General features: G+C 43.3%; 1 long non-coding RNA gene across 1 annotated transcript; it reads left to right on the forward strand.

Moving 5' to 3' along the window:
• The first annotated feature begins 7,822 nt into the window (after positions 1–7,822).
• Positions 7,823–8,950, forward strand: LOC122231443. Its single transcript, XR_006208694.1, has 2 exons — positions 7,823–8,075; positions 8,280–8,950. It is a non-coding gene; the product is annotated as an uncharacterized LOC122231443 (long non-coding RNA).
• The last annotated feature ends 4,052 nt before the right edge of the window (positions 8,951–13,002 follow it).

A 13,002-nucleotide genomic window follows, 5' to 3' on the forward strand; every position in this document is an offset into this window, starting at 1 on the left:
TACAAATGAATAAAATAAAACTCAGCTTGCTTCATGAATAATTGTGCTAATTATTTAATGACAGGTTCTCAAAAATGACTTTGGCAGTAAGTTCAATTGATGTTGATATAGAAGAAGTAGGACTTAAGGCTCAAAAAGTCAAGAGAAAGACAGTCCTATATTCTGATGGACCCCAACGGGAAGGGAATTTTCCTTTCCTTCATCTGTTGCCTCCTTACTCCTTACCCTCTAAGGAGCAAAGCTAGAGGGGACCTCAGAAATGTGAGGTGGACTAGGGTGGAAATCATATGGCATTAAAAATGCATCCAACCTACAGAATTAAGACACTATTGACCCTCCATCATTGGTTCAGGGACTTTGAGAATTGTGTTTTCAGCTTTAATCTAGCTTTTCTTCCTTGCCTGGTTCTTTAGGTGACAGAACACCCTTTTGTGAAACATTTAACTTAGACTAAGCTACTAAGAGTACCAAGAGAAAAGAGGGAAAGGAATTACTCTTATTCTTTTATATAACCTTTACTGGACTTGGAGGCTGCTGCTGCAACAGCCCAGTTAGTAGACTGGAAGACCAATTGATAAATAATTACTTACTGCTTGTGAATGAGGCTAGCACAGTGCTTGACCCGTGGTGGATGTTTAATAAATGCTAGCTGACTCTGGTAGGGCTTATTATTGTGGCAATATGCTATAGTTGAAAGAGCCATGGATTTGGGGGGTGCCTGGGTGGTTCAGTCAGTTAAGCATCTGACTTCTGCTCAGGTCATGATCTCACAGTTCATGAGTTCAAGCCCCACATGGGGCTCTCTGCTGTCAGCACAGAGCCTGCTTCAGATCCTCTATCCCCCTCTCTCTCTGCCCCTCCCTTTTGTATTCTCTCCCTCTCTAAAATAAACATTAAAAATTAAAAAAAAAAAAAGAGCCATGGATTTGGCCTCAAACCACATAGATTCAAGGAGCCAAGGAGATATATGATCTTAGACAAATTACTTAGCTTCTTTGTGACCTGCTTTCCTCACCTGAACAGTAGGAGTATTCACATTATAATACCTACCCCATTAAGAATGAAATGAGAAATTAGATGGCTTATCCAAAAGCACTTTAGAATATTCTACATATGTGACACATGTGTTGCACCTGTGTGTGTGTGTGCACATAGGCAGATGTTTAAAAATTTTTAAATCATGCTTTCCTCTTTCCCATCTCAATTAGCAATAGAGGTTGACATAGGTCTCTGATTGGCTGGACTCAAAACAGTTTCCTGAATGCAGTATAATGGTGGATAATTCAGGGTTTGCAGCCAAACAGACCTGGGTTCAAATCTTGGCTCCTGTATTTGGTCGGTTATGTGAGTTATGACAAGTTATTTAAACTCTCTAAGCCTTGGTTTCTTGACACTTAAAATTAGAGTAATAATAGTACCTACCTCAAAGATTAATGATGATGATGTATTGAGTTATTTGTAAAGGACTTGGCACAGTGCTTGGAATATACCAAGTATTTGATACTATTATTTTTATTAACATACTTCTGACCACTGATGGAGCCAAGGAAACATCAGAGAAGTAGTGGGAGAATCTTCTTATGGTATGTTGTGGGGTGGCATTTCTACCATATGCCTGCCTTTCCTGGGTAGATTCTTTATTTTCTGAAGATAGCATGGCTGTTCTTAGACCTTTCCATATACACTGGGACTCCTCTTCTATCTCCCCCCTACCTTACTCTCTGATAGCCAAAGGATGTTCTCCATTGACCCTGCCAAGCCAGGAACAGGCCTGGGAAACTTTTCTGGACCTTTCACTCCAGCTCAGGGCCCATAAGCTCTTTTTTCCCAGTAGCTCCCAATCCTGAGAGAGAGGCATCCAAGTAGGGAGAAATGGACTCAGTCTGTACTTTGCACAAGTCTGGATCTCATGAGTATAAATGTGAGAAGATCATCTGTGTTTGACTCACTGGAGCCCGGAGGCTAGGCTTGAGTCTCCTCCTTTCCACTGGGGCAAATGTTCCAAGTCCTCCTTGGACATTGTAAGAGTCTCTCAGGGATTCCTTGGAGGCAAGTATGACTGTCTACTCCTCATCTAGATCTAGAGTTTCAATGACTTCATTCCCTAGTGGAGAACAGAAGAAAGTAATCCCTTACCCAGTCCTTCTGGCCTCATGACAAATTGGGAACGCAACAAAAATTTATGGAGAGTCCACTAGATTAGCAGGCCATATAGTAGGCTCTGAAGATCCAGAGATAATGAAGAGATGGATCCTGAGAGCCATCATGGCACTCATAGTTCAGAAGGTGAAAGAGGCCTTTAGCAACTCACATTCTTCCTTTGGTAAGACCCTTGCCAACCCTAAGTTCTTAGGAACTTATAAAGCCCTTGCTTGACCAATAATCCACCACAAGTTTCCTTTCCCTGTTCCAAAATTATCTGTCCTGTGACCCATTCTATCAGGAATCCTTTCACCCATGAGTTTATGTGAGCATGTTAATTGGTGTGGATATATCAGTTGGAAAAGAAGTTCCATCCATTAAAGTCCAGATTTTTAGTTCTAAAGACTTGGTAATATTTAGTGAGGAGGCCAGGCTTTTGTGGCAGTTCATCCTACTGGAAGCTTGTGGGATGATTACATTAGGGTTCAAGGGTCTCAGACCTATAGGATTTACCCTTAATACCCATATCTTGGGTGTTAAAAACCACTGACCTTGGGAAGATCTGATTTCCAAGGAGTGGCCTCAACCTAGCCTCAGTCTGGGGCAGGAGTTAGGATACCAATTCACTACAAGGATTATTTGCTTCTACTTACTTTTCTATATTCACACAGACTTGGAAAACAAATCATTTGGGGAGGTGATGTTTAAAAAAAGGAATAGCAAAATAGCCTTTATCCCTCCCTTTCACTCCTTTGTTAGTCATTTCCATCAAGGCAAAAGGATTTCTCCTACTCTACATTAAGCTACTATTTATAAACTCTCAGATTTGAAAAGCTTTACCATCTATATTATGTTCAAGGAATCTGGTGAGCTGAATATTTGGGTACAGAAATTGATGAGCTCATTTCCAAACTTGGCCTGTGACCTGAGGCAAGCTGACTCTCCCTCCAGGCTTTATTTCCCTCACACAGATTAAAGGAATACCTTCCTTTTCTTTCCTAGTACTAGTAGCCTCCCTCATTGGCAACCACTATATTCTCTTACCTGTCCCCCCAGTATTCAGAGACCCTGTGATTAGATAGATGGGTTGAACCAGGTGTCAACTGGGTTCTAGCCCAGGCTCTGCTGACCTAACATAGTGAACTTAGGTGATTCACTTGGCCCCTCTTGACCTCATCTCTAAAGCAAGGGTCAGAGTCAACCAGCTCCATACTTTATGCAATATCCTGACTGTTGCTCAGAGCAAATTGAATTCTTGTCCTTAAGGAGCCCCTAAGGTGTTTGGAAGAGTGAGCATGTATGAGTTGAATGTAGCTGTCACTGTTACCAGTCTTCTATGGTCCTGGTATGGAGGGGTCAATGGTTGCTCAGGCCTTAGGCAACAGGTTTCTCTGGGCCCATTAGTCCCCATGGTGTCTGGCATTCCATAGACTATTCACAACAAATACAACACAAGACTGACTATGGATTCCTTTTCACCTGGGACCCATTCATGTCCAGCTCCTGCCAACACTTTGGAGATCTTTCCATTAAGAGGTGAGAATCTAACATGGGGCTCAGAGCAGAAATCAGGATAAAAATCTTTCCAACTTAAATACCTCAAAGGCCTCAGAAAAGTTCAGTAATCTCTATGTTTCCTCATCTATAAGATGGTAATAATAACAGTACCCCCCTCCCAGAGTTATGATGAGTAAATCAATACATAAGAAGTGCTTAGGACATTGCATGGTATATAAAAAGTGCTCAGTTAAATGCTTGCTGTTGTTATTAGCGTTTCCCCCATTCTTAAGGCATCTCTGTCCTTAATATGCCACCCTTTCAGGTCCCTCTTGGAAGACTGCTATGCATTTGAAGGGGATTTCAAGTAAAACATAAATGCTCTATAACTACTTTGGCTCTGGAGGGCTCTAAGCAGGATGCACATGAAGCAGGTTGCAGATGGTCCTTGCTGAGGGCTTGATGCATCCCTTTAGGGGCCTGGAACTTAACCAGACCATAAATCCCTAATCATAATGAGACCTTCATACGCATGAGTCTGAGATCCAATCAAAACATTAATAATTCTCCTGAGTTACAATACAGACCAAAGTTGTGTTTTGATTTGCAACTGAACATATCCTTTTAAACTAATTAGAACCTATATTCACTAATACTGGTGGCCCACAGCAGCAAGTTATTCCATGAGTCAAAACATTTGGTGTCAGCCCTGAAGATGAGGGGATTAAAGGAAAGGACAAGACAGGACTGGGCCTGAGCCCTCTCTTCTTCCTGTGACCAGTGGTTCTCAGGCTCTTCAAGGCAGTAGCTCCTTCATTTTTTCTCCTCCTTGTCATCAGAAGCCTACCTTCTCACTGGACAGCATCCCTCTGATGACTTCAAGAGGAGGATGAGAAGTAGCAGCTAAGCTTATGGGGTGACTGAAGGCAGAGTCTTTGTCATCTATGATTAAGGAAAAGTACTTTCTGTGATATTAGCTCTACAGCGTGTACTTTCCCTACCTAGTTCAAGCCCCCATGTCAAAGGAACCAACAATGAGCCTTAACCAGAATTGGGTAAACAGAGCCCAGCAAAGTTACAGATCTAGATGGAGTCATGGTTTGAGAGCTGCTGATAAAATCCATATCCTATTGCTCTCCCGCAGATTATTCTTAATGGCAGTTCCCAAAGAGTCTTTTCTTTATAGACATGAGCCCTAAAGGATTCTATCCTTGGACTAGGTCCCCAGCTTTCAGTCATTTAGTTCATCCCAAATTATAAAAGTCCAATGCATTTGCCAAATATGAGTAATGAGCTCCTTTTTTTCCCTCTATGGTTAGGTCCAGTGTCTAAGGGTTTATCTTAGAGAGGGAGAAGGAGGTGAACTGCTTCACCCTGGTGGTAGTTTTTCCTCTTGAGATAGGTCACACTTGCCCTATAGTAATGAAATAATGGAATAAGAAGGAACACCAGGTATTTCCATCAGTCCTGTGACTTAAGGTATGCCTAGGCTTCCCTTACCTGTGGAAACTTATAATGCTGAAGGGAACTCTACTAATGTCTGTTCTGGAAAACCCAGCTAGGGCTCAAAGAGGGGCTGCTCTGTATCTCAGTATACCAGCTACTACACTTAACAGCTGTTTGACTTAGGGCAGGTTATTTAGCTTCTCAGAGTCCCAGCTTTTCAACTTAAAAATGGAAATTGTAATAGGAACCTTTTCACTTAGTTGCTGTAAGGATTGAATGGGATGGTACATACCTATTAGCACAGTACTTGAGATTAGTAAATACTCAATAAATTACACTATCAAATTTAACAAATTTGATACACTATCAAAATTAACGATAGTGATGCCAACAGGAGGGAGAGGAGCTCTCATATGTTTTTAACCTTCCTGGATGGCAAGTGTTCACCTTATTCTGGGTTCCTCCTCAGCTATGTATCATCCTGTAAGTAGGTGAAGCACAGAGCCCCTTGGGTACCCTAAAAGAAATGAGGCCACTGCTAATCAAAATCAGGCTGTGAGCAAATGTTAATTGTAAGAAAGACTGGAAATATCTCCCACTATCTCTTGGGGCTCCTACTATTGCATTGATTAACTGTGAGCCAGAAAATAAGCATGAGGAAAAGGTCTGTGCCCTGATGGCAGGCCACCTGGTTGACCTGAGCAATCTGAACAGAAAAGGAACTGTGGAAAAAGCTCCACTCAGATCCTCACTAAAATCCATCTTGCTACCCTTTGGCAGTCATTTTAGGTCTTTTATCCTAGACACATGCCGTATCCATCATTTTGTTTCTCCTAACAGCAGGCAAGGACTCTTTCCTTCACTGTTCTGCTTAACAGTGGCCAGGCTCCATGACTGCCTTATAACAAGTTGGTAAAAAAGGTCCTTCAGTGACTATGAATCCAGATATTTGTTGGGAGAGGGTGACTGGAAAGCTAGAGCACATTCAAAATTTCAAGGGTCAAAGAAGGGTTAGCTTCAAAGTCTTAGTCCCATATCTCCTCAGATCATCCCCCATAGAGGAACTGTCCTTTCTATTACAAGTTGCAAATGGAGCCCAAGAGTTGAACCTTGCCATGGGACTCAACCTGTCTTTAAAGTTCAAGAACACCTGGGTTCTCTGAAAGCAGGATTGGATCTAGGTCTTTTTCTGAGTGATATGGTTTTCTCTAAGTAAAAAGGGCTCTGGTAGAATAAAAGTTTGTGGCCTCTGAGCATAGATTTGTTTTACAGAGAAATGAAGCAAAAGTGGACTAGAGAAGAACAGTTTTACCTGGGAGCTCCCTCTACTGGCTCTTTGGTAGAAATTCCTTAGCAGTCATTTTGCCCTGCCCTGTGGGTATCAATTTGAGGCATCTGAGCTTCTTGGTGCCTTGAACCAGGGAGAAAATAAGGTATCCTGAGGCACCAAGGAAGATGAAACTCCAGAGGTTGGCCTCTTCTGCCTCCTTAATAATTTCATCTAACATTTATTGGATGCCAACACAGTGCTAGGCATCCTACTTGTATGATCTCATTTAATACACAACTGCATGTGGCAGGATTTTACAAACAAGACAGCCATGACTTGGAACATTAACTAAGTTCCTGGCATCACCAAAGCCTAGCAGACTTCCTCAGTGACCCTCATTGTTTTAGGATTCTCGTGAGTGAGAACTCAAGAGAAGAAACAACCAAGGGATGATGTGAAATTGGATGTGGAACTTGTTCTCACCACCCAACATGTGTAGGTTATACCTGGCTCTGGGATTGCTCCATAAACCTCCTGGGTTCTAGAGCATTTCAACCTTGCTTTGTAAAAAATTCAGCCCACGAGACAACTGATTACATGACAATGCTTGCCCAATCTGTGCTCTCACTGTGATGCTCAGACTGAAGAACGCAGAGTAACTACCACAGTGACTAAGAAGAATTTCCATTACAGAGGTGAGGCCTTTTTTAATTTGTGGAACATGTTCACACCTACGTTTTTAAAAATAAAATCTTGTGAGGTGGGTAGGGCACATAGCAGTACACTCATTTTATAAGTTGGGAATTTAAGATATTGAGTGATGTGTTCAGATTTTGGTTAGGAGCAAATAGCAAAGACCAGAATCTTCACTCACAGCTTAAATTCTGACTTTCTGGTTGGCATCGGTTGAAACTGAGGTCTAGATTGGGCTTTTTAACTGTAGCAAATAAAGACTGTGAAACCACCTCCTTGATCCTTAGATATAGACTCTGGCCTGAGTCATTCCTTTCCCTTTTTCAGGTTGGTTCATAATCGAGTACTCTTGATATTGAGTCATTTGGGAATTAGGAATTACACAGCCACTTATCTTTTCAAGGTTGATCTCTAACCAACCCACATTTCAAAGGTTATCTAGGTCCCTGAGAGAATCTGAAATATTATTTCAACTCTCCTATACCATGCAAAGATGTAAACTTTTTCACTTAATGCAGAAGAATTTCAAAGCATTTCCAAATGGGTTCTTTGTGGGGATTTGAGACATGGGTACATCACAGGATTCCCATTCCTCTTTGAGTTGGGTGCTAATCTCCAATTTCTCTGTTGTGTCTCTAAATCTCCATAATGGGACATCAGCCACACCAGGTGTCACCTAGTTCCTCCACCCCTCCTCAAGATTTCCTGTGAGCTGCCCCTTCTCCTATAGGCAGAGTGATGTCATAATGGGATCAGAATGGTATCTGCTGATAATAACGCAACAGATACAAGGCTTTCTGCAGCACCTTCTGAGCAATTGGGCTGTCACTGTCCTAAACGGAGTAGTTGGGTTAAAAGTATTTGTCCGTGACATAACTTCCTGGCCCTCAGCTACCAGTGGAAGCAGGTCTTTCTGGTTCGACCTGTTAATACCACAAACTCTACTTTGCCAGAAATGTGACTTCTTGATGAATAAGTTGGTCCAGACCTGCCAATTTGAAGTGAACTCATATTTGGCAGTCTGCTGGTAAGGCTGAGGATCCCTTTATCTAACTGTAGCCTTGAACATCTGCCCTACCACCAACATTGTGTCCCTACCACCCTCAAGGAAGGCAAAATGATATCACTGAGGGAGGGACGGGAGAGTCTGGAACTGGATGCTCACAGAGAACTGTGAGTGATGGAATATAGGTTGCTGACACCATATCCCTTTCATTCTTGCTTGTTGTAGGAGCGCCAACGATCAAGAGGAGACCAGATGAGTTTTCAGAGCAGTCCTCAAACACCCAGGACACACCTCATCCTTTGCCTCATGCTTTCTGCAGTGTTGCTGCTCACATTCATCTTCCTATTAACGCTTGCCATAATTACCCCTTCCTGATCACCATTCTTCCTCCATTCACTACCCACTCAGCTCTTTCTCCAAGGTGCCCGTCTTATGGGCAGTGGCTTTGTTCTCTGTTTGGCAAGTTCCCCTCTGAGTTATGTCCAGATGGCTAACATTGGTTTCCCTCTTTCCTCATGCCCAACAGCCCCTGCCTCATGCCCAACAGCCCCTGCCTCATGCCCAACAGCCCAGCATTCAGTCCCTAGGTGAGGAAAACCACAGCACATCCTACCTCTTCCAAAATGAAGTTGCAAGACTCTGCCAGAGCAGTCACACTCAATGAAGATACTCGAGGTATCTGAGTGTGATGTAATTAAAACTAGATGGAAAGACCAGAAATCCCTTAGTCCCAGTCAGATATAGTGAAAGCGCTTACTCATGACTGCTTGGACTGATTAAGAATGTGGAGGTAGGAAGAAGAGAAAGAGAAGGATGCTCAGAATTGGACTGCCCCTGAATACAGGATGGAATCATCCAGACTTTTTTTCCTCCAATTAAATTTGCATTTCATTCTACCACATTGTGACGGCTTCACTCTAGACATTTTCATTTGAAACCCAAGGCTTTTCTTCATGGGTTCTGAACCACAGGTTCCTGGATGGTGAGGTAAGTGACATTTACCAGCACTGTCTAGGGTGATTTGTAGTGATCTCAGAAGCCCAGTATTCGTGAGCCAGAGTCACCCTGTTAGGCTCTAAGGTTCATCTTCTATCAGTTCCTACTGACCCAAATGCCCTTCAGGGATCCCAGTCCAGCCATAGATGTTAGTCCAGGCTCACAATGTTAATCTCCGCCTCTACAAAATAAAACAGATCCCAGGTTTGACCATATCAGAATTTGTTGAGGTCATAGTGAATGCTCTCCTTCTCAAAAACAATCACTACAAAAAGTGTGGTTCTTGGAAAACCCACTATCCCTAGAAATTGCATTTTCTACCCACCCACCCCCACCCTGCCATTTTATTTCCACTTTTGAGTGGTAAGCTAGAACTAATGGAAATTTGTCACATGTGAGCTGAAAATCTCTCTTCTCATGGCAAGATCCAGACCCAATTTGTTATTTAACTCCTAGCCTTGTCAATAAGTACAAAACACTGGCCAATCCAGCAGATATGTTAGTCCATTCTTCCTCTGTCCCACAGCCTATATTTATTGGACTACCAATTAAAGAATGTGAGGCCCATTTTTTGCCGTTGGCCTATCAGATATAGTGATCCAAGCAGCTAGTTTCAAGGCATTTTTAATGGTGAAAAGATAAAAAGTTTAGCCAATTCAGACCCCCCACATGAACTCGTGATTGAGCTCTCCTTGCCCACCGAGTTCAGGTAGGGTAGACAACTGTCTACCAAGCATGAGATTAAGACCACACTCAGGCAGGCATCTTGAAGCACCCCTGAGATAGTTCTTTTCTCCCTGTGGTCCTTGTTTTTCAAGCTCTGATCCTTTTCTATATAGCCTCTGCTAAACTAAAGCATGCTGGCATCCCAAGCCCCAACCCACCCTACCCCTTTAGCTTCAGCCCCCTATCATGTGCTTGCTCTGGCTTCCTTGTCTTTGCTTAGATCCTCACCATGAAACCCACTCTAGGTATTCCTGAGTGACTCTCTAAGTCCCTGTTCTCCCAAATGTGCCTTTCATCTGACAAGGCATGGGGAAACCTATCATCTGGTTCTCCAAGGAGTGGCATAGGGAGGGAGAAGGGCATTTAAAAGAGCTTGCTCCTTGATAGTGAAGGTATGCGAATAGCAGATACTGTCTTAATTGTTCTGAAGTTGAACACTGCAAATACTTGGAGGTAGTTGAGACTTGAATGCTGGTGGCAACAACAAGAAAAAAAGAGGGGGTGGAATTCTAGTCACTTTCTTCCAGCATGCAAGTGGTCCTTAAAAATATACCCTCAAATCTCCAAATATGTTGGCTTCTAAGAAGTGTTTCCCAAGACCGAATGTACCTCTTGATCAGGGTAAGTGTTGAAAACATGTATTTAACAGGGGAATGGGATCATGGAATAGCTTGTATTGTGTATGTTGTGGCTCATCCCCTCCATAGTGCTAATGCCTTAGTTTCTAAAGTTTTCAGAATCTGGAATATGATCAGGGATGCCAGTTTCCAAATGGGTGAAAGAAGACTTGGATGACTAGCCAACCTAAATGGAGATTTGCTGCTGTTCCCACCTTAAGACAGATTTTTAGAAGACTTTTACAAGAGGTTTTCAACCCCTCCCTAGTGCCACCCAATGTAAACGTGGCTAGGGCTAGGCATAGCAGCCTGAATGGACATAAAGTTCGCTGTATCTCCACTCCACACTGGCTGGCTTTGGATAGTTCTCCTGAGTTTGGGATGAGGCTGAGCCAGCTGGTGCTTTCTTTTCATTTTTTTTTAAATTTTTTTAATGTTTTATTTATTTTTGAGACACAGAGAGAGCATGAGCAGGGGAGGGGCAGAGAGAGAGGGAGACACAGAATCTGAAGCAGGCTCCAGGCTCTGAGCTGTCAGCACAGAGCCTGACGCGGGGCTCGAACTCACAAACTGTGAGATCATGACCTGAGCCGAAGTCGGACACTTAACCAACTGAGCCACCCAGGCGCCCCTGGTGCTTTCCTTGGTAGAAGATGGAGGGGGGTTCTTCTCGCAAGCAGATGGCCTGTTAGGAGGGTGGTTCTACTGGCCAAGGGGCTCCTTAGAAGGAATAAATCCATTTCATTATTCAGGCCACTGCTGAGAAAGTTCCAGATGTCTGCAATTCTACGTGATGGTCCCTAAAACTGTAATATAAAAGACCAGATATTTGAATAGAGGCAACATGATGGAGTGGTATAGGCATGAGGCTTGAAGCTACACAGATATGAATTTGATTGGATCCCAAATTTTACCAACTTCAAACTTTAAGACTTTTGGACAAGTCACTTAAGCTATCTGGTGTCCATTTCCTTAGCCTTAAAATAGGAAACATAATAACTAATATTCCTGGAGTGATTTCTGCACAAATAATCCAATGGGGTAGGGAACATTGTTATTATGACACCCATACAATTGCGTTAAGTATTATGTGAGATTGTTTATGTAAAAGTGCCCAGCACAGTGTCTGTCACATGGTAGGTGTTGAAAAACTATTGGTTTCTTTCCCATCCCATCCTTTATTTAAGCCAAAATAGTTCTGCTCCCTAAAGGAGATGGCTTTAGGCAAAGAGGAATCTCTCTCCTGGACTCCCTGATACACTCCCTTTTGGTTGACTTCCTGGGAGCTGCATTTTTTATTCCCTTCTCCAAACCTAGTACTTTACCTACTGGCATTTTTCTTGGTGCTTGGAGAGGAGACAGGAGACACAGGCGGACATCCTGGGTTTCACTGACCCTGAAAGAAAGGAGATTCAGTTCTTCTCAAGGGCTTGGTGACAGTAGCTTACCCCCACAGGCCCTCTGGGGGAGTATCAGGGGAAACGAGTCCTCTTCATGCTTGGGATGGCCCAGGGATGGGTTGGCAGTGCAGAAGGCGGTTTTCATCTTGGACAGGTTCCATGTCAGTCTATTAATTCCCTAGGTGCTTAGCTTGAATGCTCAGACAGGAATTGGCCACCATGGCACTTAACAAAGAATGGTGAGACAGCTCAGAAAGCCAAGGACACCACCTCCAGGCCAAGCATGTACCAAAAGACCTGACATGTAGGGCAAATGGAGATGCTGGCTACCAAGGGCTAACTTTCTGCACATGTTTCTCCTGAGCTTCCTAGGCAGCACCCCCCCCCCCCGCCCCAGCCCCGAAACAGCAATCTGACCAGTCAGCTTGATTACAGTAGCAAAACAGGGACATGGCAGAAGTATGTCCTCTTCTGGCAGGGGGAGAAGCAGAGACATTGAGTCTATCAGTCCACTAGAGTTAGATGAGTGTAATTTTGGCTGCAACCCTCAGAGTTTTGAGGTGCAGAGCACATTTATTCTATTTCCAACTCTACCTCATTTGTTAGAGCTAGATACAGGGTTTGCTGGAATATGTTAAGGGACCCCCACAGTGACCTCAAATGAACCTGCCTTGATCTCAGCATAGACACAATAGCATCTAACCAGCACAGAAGGCAGGCCACATTACTCTAAATGGTCTCTTCTCTATATAGTTTATGTAGTATATATACGAACTATATGGTTTCTGTGAATGTGCCCCTATACCTGAATTTATGCTTACACACACCTAGTCACATATCATTAGAAACATACTTACTCTGTGCCTTTAGAAACATCCTTAGCCTGACATTTTCATTAATCCGAGAATACTGCATTGAAATGCTGCTGCCACATGATGGGGAAGCTTCCTGTCCATTAGGCCATATCTGGTGATACCCTGCGATAAGCCATCTTTGGTGCAAAACCCAGGGCCGCCTGTCTCCCATTGATATTTCTTCTGACTGCACACCTCCCCACTGCAGCCCCATTCTCACACACATCCATACATGCATTCACGGGGCTAAAAATAAGCAGCTACCGATGGGCTACCGGAGGGTGTCCTCCATGCTGAGCTGTCGTCCTCTGTCTCTGTTTAGTAGGCAAAACTTAAGCCACAGGCAGGAATTGAA

Source organism: Panthera tigris, chromosome D1, assembly GCF_018350195.1.
Source record: "Panthera tigris isolate Pti1 chromosome D1, P.tigris_Pti1_mat1.1, whole genome shotgun sequence".
Lineage (NCBI taxonomy): Eukaryota > Metazoa > Chordata > Mammalia > Carnivora > Felidae > Panthera > Panthera tigris.